Source organism: Ailuropoda melanoleuca, chromosome 8 (genome assembly GCF_002007445.2).
Source record: "Ailuropoda melanoleuca isolate Jingjing chromosome 8, ASM200744v2, whole genome shotgun sequence".
NCBI lineage: Eukaryota > Metazoa > Chordata > Mammalia > Carnivora > Ursidae > Ailuropoda > Ailuropoda melanoleuca.
In genome coordinates this window covers 402,060-409,794 of record NC_048225.1, presented here as the reverse complement: position 1 = coordinate 409,794, position 7,735 = coordinate 402,060, and the positions used below count along the sequence as shown (strand labels likewise).

The window sequence follows — 7,735 nt, the reverse complement described above, 5'->3', positions numbered from 1 at the left end:
GCCAGTGACTGCTCCAGTCTCTGTGCCTCAGGCTGCTTTTTTGGGGCCTCCCAGCGCCGTCTCTGGTTTGTTCCTGAGAGGCAGATGCCGCCACGGATTTAGAGGTGTAGGGGATTTGCGGGAAGGAAACAGACGTGAAGGGGAGCAGGGCGAGCTAGGAAAGCCTTGCGGCAATGATGCAGGTCTGACCCCTGAGACGGGAGACAGGGAAGGAAGCGCAGGTCTGGGAAAGTCCTGTGCAGGCCGGGGAGCTGCGTGTGGACAGCGGCTGCCGCTGAGAGGAATCCCCGCACCGGGCAAGAACGGACTGCCTCCAGCACACTCGTAGTCCGTCACAGGGACAGCCTCGCGGGAGCCTGGCCCTGTGGGAATGCGGTGCCGGGGCTGGAGGGAGGGCAGCCAGACGCTGTCAGGCAGTGTCCTCCTGGGTGCGGGTTATGTCCTGAAGGTGCGTCTGAGCCGGGCACACCCACGGCTGCCTTGTCCTCCCTTGCCCCGTTGACAGGAAGACCTGCTTTGTCATGAATCAGGTTTCTCTGTGTGCTTGGGTTTACATTCGGGTTCTCTGTTCCACTGATTTTAATATGTGTCCCTGTGCGACCACCATGTTATCATAGGAAGCCCTGTGGATCAAGCCACACCTCCACACCATTCTTCTCACCTCAGTGTATCCACCCTCTTCTTGTTTCTTTCCTCCTTCATGTACATTTTTGGATCCGCTTGTCAAATTTCCAAACAGCCCTTTAATGTTTCAGTTGGAATTGCATTGAATAATTAAGGTCAATGAGAAAAAGTGACATCTTTATGAAACTGAGTCTTCAAGTCCAATGGTGTGGTATATCCTGTTTATTTAAGTCTTTTTAGAAGTCTTTCAACATGTTTTATATATATACACATATATGTAATTTTCCAGAAAAGGCTTGCATATCTTTTACAAGACTCATCATTGGTACTTAAAATTTTTGTCATTGGTGTAACTGATATCTTTTTCTTTCTTTTTGTGTGTTTGTGGAGCCCAATGCAGGAGTTGAACTCAGGACCCTGAGATCATGACCTGAGACAAAGGCCGACGCTTCACCGACTGAGCCACCCAGGTGAAAGGGGCCCGCCTTTTACCTCCCATGTCGACCAGGCAAGGGGTGAGGCTGCCCTAAGGGACTGAGCGTGACCCTGTGTGTGAGCTCTCAGCTGTCAATGCTCCTGCCAGCTGGCCCATGACCCCCGTCCTGAAGAGGGAGTCTTGTTAGATACCACAGTGACCACTGAATACTAACAGGTTAAAAAAAGCTCTTTTATTCTTTTTTCTTTGTTTTTTTCTTTAAAAAGTGAGATCAAATGGTATTTGTCTTTCTCTGACTTATTTCGCTTCGCATCATACCCTCTAGCTCCATCTACGTCTTTGCAGATGGCAAGATCTCATTCTTCATTCTTTTTGATGGCTGAGTAACAGTCCATTGTGTGTATAATATATATATATATATAAAATTAAAAATACACCACATCTTCTTTATCCATTCATCTGTCGATGGACATCTGGGCTTTCATCATATTTTGCTTATTGGGGACATTGCTGCTATAAACATTGGGGTGCATGTATCCCTTCAAATCAGTATTTTTGTATCTTTGGGGTAAATACCCAGTAGTGCAATTGCTGGGTCGTAGGGTAGTTCTATTTGTAACTTTTTGAGTACCCTCTATAATACACCATACTGGCTACATAAGTTTCCATTCCCACCAACAGTGCACTAGGTTCCCCTTTCATCACATCCTCACCAACACCAGTTGTTTCTTGTGTTGTTGATTCTGACAGGTGTGAGGTGGTGTCTCACTGTAGTTTTGATTTGCATTTCCCTGACGAGTGATGTTGAGCATCTTTTCATGTGTCTAAACCCTTGTTTTGTTTTGTTTTAAAGATTTTATTTATTAATTTGACAGAGAGAGACAGCCAGCAAAAGAGGGAACACAAGCAGGAGGAGTGGGAGAGGAAGAATCAGAAACCCCCTAAACCCTTGTTTTTGTATCCTGCCACGTTGCTGAATTGCTGTATGAGTTCTAGTAATTTGGGAGTGGAGTCTTTTTGGTTTTCCATATAAAGTATCCTGTCATCTGCAAAGAGAGAGAGTTTGACTTCTTCTTTGCCAATTTGGATGCCTTTTCTTTCTTTTTGTCGTCTGATTGCTGAGGCTAGGACTTCCAGTACTATGTTGAACAATAGTGGTGAGAGTGGACATCCCTGCCACGTTCCAGACCTTAGGGGAAAAGCTCTCAGTTTTTCCCCATTGAGAATGACATTCATTGTGGGCTTTTCATAGATGGCTTTTATGATATTAATGTATGTTCCCTCTATCCCTATACTTTGAAGAGTTTTAATCAAGAAAGGACGCTTTATTTTGTCAAATGCTTTTTCTGCATCAATTGGGAGGATCATATGTGATTCTTGTCTTTTCTTTTATTAATGTGATCTATCGTGTGATTGATTTGTGAATATTGAACCACCCTTGCATACCAGAAAAGTTATATTTCTATACACTAACAATGTGACTGAAGAAAGAGAAATTAAGGAACCAACCCATTTACAATTGCACCCAAAACCATAAGATACCTAGGAATAAATCTAAGCAAAAAGGCAAAAGATCTGTACCCTGAAAACTACAGAACACTTATGAAAGAAATTGAGGAAGACACAAAGAGATGGAAAAACATTCCATGCTCATGGACTGGAAGAATAAACATTGTTAAAATGTCTATGCTGCCCAGAGTGATCTATGCTTCAATGCAATCCTGATCAAAATACCATGTTCAACATTTTTTTACAGAGCTGGAACAAACAATCCTAAAATTTGTGTGGAACCAGGAAAGACCCTGAATAGCCAAGGAATATTGAAAAAGAATGCCAAAACCAGGGCCTGACCTCAAGCTCTATTACAATGCTGTGATCATTGAGACAGCATGGCATTGACACAAAAAACAGACATTAGATCAATGAAACAGAAAAGAGAGCCCAGAAATGGACCCTCCACTCTACTGTCAACTAATCTTCGACAAAGCGAGAAAGAATATCCAATGGAAAAAGGACAGTCACTTAAATAAATGGTGCTGGGAAAATTGGACAGCCACATGCCGAAGAATGAAACTGGACCATTCTCTTACACTATACAGAAAGATAAACCCAAAATGGAGGGAAGACCTAAATATGAAACAGAAATCCATCGAAATCCTAGAGGAGAACACAGGCAGTAACCTCTTTGGCCTCGGCTGCAGCAACTTCTTGCTAGACACATCTCCAAAGGCAAGGGAAAGAAAAGCAAAAATGAACTTTTGGGACTTCATCAAAATAAAAAGCTTCTGCACAATGAAGTAAATAGTCAACAAAACTAATAGACAACCTACATAATGAGAGAAGATATTTGCAAATGACATTACAGATAAAGGGCTGGTATCCAAGATCTGTAAAGAACTTCTCAAACTCAACACCCAAAAAACAAATAATCCAGTCAAGAAATGGGCAGAAAACATGAACAGACATTTCTCCAGAGAAGACAAACAACTGGCCAACAGACACATGAAAAAATGCTCCACGTCACTTGCCATCAGGGAAATACAGACCAAAACCACAATGAGATAGCACCTTACACCAGTTAGAATGGCTAAAATTACCAACATAGGAAACAACAAATTTGGGTGAGGATGTGGAGTAAGGGGAACCCTCTTATACTGTTGGTGGGAATGCAAGCTGGTACAGCCACTCTGGAAAACAGTATGGAAGTTCCTCAAGACGTTAAAAATAGAGCTACCCTATGACTCAGCAATTGCACTACTGGGGTATTTACCCCAAAGATACAGACGTAGTGGAGAGAAGGGGCACATTCACCCAGATCTTCATAGAAGCAATGTCCACAATAGCCAAACTGTGGAAGGAGCCGAGGTGCCCTTCAACAGATGAATGGAGAAAGAAGATGGGGTTCGTATATGCACTGGGATATTACTCAGCCACCAGAAAGGATGATTATCCACCATTTGCATTGACATGGATGGAGCTGGAGGGGATTATGCTGAGTAAAATGAGTCAAGCAGAGAAAGACAATTATCATACGGCTTCACTCATATGTGGAATATAAGGAATAGCAGGGAGGACATTAGGAGAAGGAAGGGGAAAATGAAGGGGGGGGGAACAGAGAGGGAGATGAACCATGAGAGATTTTGGACTCTGGGAACCAAACTGAGGGTTTCAGAGGGGAGGGCTTGGGGGGATGGGGTAACTGGGTGATGGGCATTAGGGAGAGCACGTGATGTGATAAGCACTGGGTGTATATGCAACTAATGAATTAGTGAATATTACATCAAAAACTAATGATGTACTGTACGTTGGCTAATTGAATTTAAATAAAAATAAATCCACGTTTTAAAAGAGTAAAAGCTGCTTGCGTTGATTGTGGTAGATACAAAGGCGATTGTTTTATAGCCACTAGAGGGCAGTATATCATATTAGTTTTTTAAAAATCTCAAACAGTTCAGTACTAATTGACCTAGTTTTACAACTGATTATGGTAGACAGGAAATTGCATTAAAAGCATTCTTGGACTGTTAATTTCCCATTATTTAAGGACCTACTGGGTGGCACAGACTGACGAGTAAGACCTGTGCTAAGACAGACCAGAGCCCAGGAAGTCACCCTGGACAGTTCCAGCCTGAGGTCCTGCCTCCCTAGACGCACAACCTGAGCCACAGTCCTGCTGTGCTCCCTGAAGTTGCACACGCTCTTCTCGCTACCTGGTGAGCCCCAACTCACACCGCAAGCCCCGACATCCTGATTTCCCCAGCAGAGCTGAGTCAAGGACTGCTTTCTCCACTCTGCTCCTTTGGGGTCATGGCTAGTCCCATTACAGTGAGCGCCTAATGTCTCTTTCCCCCAGGAAGCCGAGCTCACTTTTCCTTCTCTAGCTGTGGCTGTGCCTGTCACACGGGCAGTGCTTCAAGTACGGGTTTCATACGTGAGCACATAGCAGGGGCTGCAGAAAAGCAGCCATCCAACCCCCAGAGCAAACCCCGCACAGACTGCCGTGACTGGCTGGTGCTGAGGGACAGTCACACTGGGCCACGTAAGAAAAGGAGAGGGGGTTTCAGAGGATGACCTTCGGAGGAGGTCTCCAAATATTTCCCATGTGAAAACTTGGGGGATGGTAGGAACTTAGGGGCTGAGACTAGATCATTCTTGTTCTTCCTTTCTTACTAACTCACCAAAGAGGTAAAGGAGTTTTGTTTGCAATCTGATTAGCAGGTAACCGCCCTGACGCCGTCAGCATGAAGGACACAGGGTGCCTAGAACATTCCACGTGTGGTCTACAAAAGCTAACGGACTTAGACTCAAGTTTCAACCCACCCTACGTACTCATACAACTAATAAACAATTCTCCACCCAGACGGCCTATGTGTTTGTTCGTAAAAGTTTCTGATATACCCAAAATCATCCAGAGACTTCTGCTCTGTCATGGAAGCCGGCTGTCCACGACAGGGGTTAAGTGAGCTCTCAAGTCAAACAGACTTTGGTTTCACTGCCGGAGATGTCCTTTTCCTATCTCTGTGAGCTTGGGCACATGGCTCAGCTCTTCGGTGCAGAGCGCGCCCTTAACAACTGGATTCCTAGCTCACTGGGCTGCCGGGATGAGAGGGGATCCTGTTGTTCACACACGGTTGCACCACCTCTGACACAAGGTTTCAAACAACTGACAGCTGTTATTACAGGGAAGGATCTTTATTGCATGACAGTCATTTTTCCTGCCATGTAGGCTTTTCGTTTTCTTTCAAGCGATCAGTACATAACGGATTTTCCCCTGCCATGAAAGGGGTACGTTTTCATTTTGATCAGACATATGCCAGAAGTAAACGAGGGCTCGTGACCACAAGAACCCGGTGGAGGGGAAGAGAAGCCCCCCTGTGTGGGAAGCTCCAGCCCAGGAGCCTCCAGGAGCCCCAAGGATGCCTTCCAGGGCCTCCAGACCACAGCGCTCACCTCTGCTGTCCTGGAGACACAGCAGGTGGTTCTGTTGTCCTCAAGCCCCTGTCCCTCTTCTGCTACCGTGGCAACAGCAGTGCTCTTCCGCAGCATCCCTCACCTTCACTTGGAATTCGGCTTTCAAATGGATACCTCAATGGTTAATTCTATTTAATCCATATTAAAACGGCATATGTAGACATAAGTGCTTAATACATTTTTAAGAAACTATGAAGTATATGTTTTAATGTTTTATATAATTATAGTGGTATTTGTTCTGAGCCAAAAATTGGGACATAAGGTACAACACAAGATTTTAAATATTTTGAGAGTTAAAATTTTAATTTTTCTCTTTTTTGTGGGTGGGAGAGTGGGAGGGGAGGGAGAAAGAATGAATCATAAGCAGGCTCCATGCCCAGTGTGAAGCCTGACCTGGGACTCAATCCCATGACCCTGAGATCATGACCTGAGCCAAAATCAAGAGTTGGACGCTCAACGGACTGAGCCCCCCAGGTGCCCTGTCACTGTTTCTTCTGAAGTAATTTTACACTTATGGAGGACTCGTCATAATAGTGCAGAGTTCCTATATTCTGTTCCAGCTTTCCCTACTGTTAACATCTCACATAACCATGGCAGAGGCATCAAAACTTGGAAACAAACATTGTTTTAAGACTATTAACTACACTACAGACTTTCTTAGGATTTCAGCAGTTTTTTCCACTACTGTCCTTCTCTGTCATATTATATTTTATGTCCTCTCGTCTCTTCTCATCTGTGACAGTTCCTCTCTTATTCCTTTCCTTTCATGACCTTGATGCTTGAAGGTACCAGTGGGGCATTGTGTGGAACGTCCCTCGGTTTGAGTTTGTGTGATGCTTTTCTCCTGACTGAATTGCAGTTATACCCTTTTCACTGCATTGGATCAGAGGTCATGGCATGATTTCAAAATGTGTCCTTACTGGTAAGTATGACCTAGTCTGTTTAGGTGCAGGTGAGATCTGCCAGGTCCCCCTACTACTGTAAAAGGCCTTTTTTCTCCTCGTTATTAGTAAATATTTTGGGAGACACACTTTGAGGGGATGTAGATGTCCTGTTTCTCCTCCAAGCTAATTTTGGCATCCATTTGTGGGTCTTGTTTGCAACCATTGTGTGGCTTTCCAACGGTGATTTTTCTAAGTCCTCATTTCTTCCATATGTCCTGGGAGCCTTCTGTAAAGAAGTCATTACTTCTTCCCCATCTACTCATGTGATCATTTATTTGTGTCAGTATGGACTTAGACTTGTTTTATCCTTTGGGCCATAATCTAGTATCATCATTATTTATTTTCTTGCTAACTGGGATCACTGTTAGATTGCCCCTGTGGACAGGTGGGGCATTTTGAAATGTCCTGCTTTTATTTGTGTATTTCATTTAGTACATCCTTACTCCAGGCCCATGTTGTATTTTCTCTGCACAGTCCCAGAATAATCACTTCCCCCAGAACCTGGGTTCCTTTCATTAGGGAAGAAGGTCTGAGAGCCAGGTCCTGTCGGGGGACAGAGTGAGGAGGCCCATGTGCGTGTCCAGGTCTGTCTGTATGTTTGGATCCACCCCCGTGCGCACATTCATGCTCACGCCCGTGACTCAGGTCCGGCACCACAGGCTCAGTCCTAGCAGTGCTCCTTTCTGGAAAGGGCAAACCAGCACGAGACACAGACCGCTCACTGCTCGGGCTGCATGAAAGAGTGTTCAGCCTGACGGAG

General features: G+C 44.7%; 1 long non-coding RNA gene across 1 annotated transcript; it reads left to right on the top strand.

Moving 5' to 3' along the window:
• The first annotated feature begins 3,737 nt into the window (after positions 1 to 3,737).
• On the top strand, positions 3,738 to 5,414 carry LOC105238832. Its single transcript, XR_004626979.1, has 3 exons — positions 3,738 to 3,961; positions 4,605 to 4,773; positions 5,276 to 5,414. It is a non-coding gene; the product is annotated as an uncharacterized LOC105238832 (long non-coding RNA).
• The last annotated feature ends 2,321 nt before the right edge of the window (positions 5,415 to 7,735 follow it).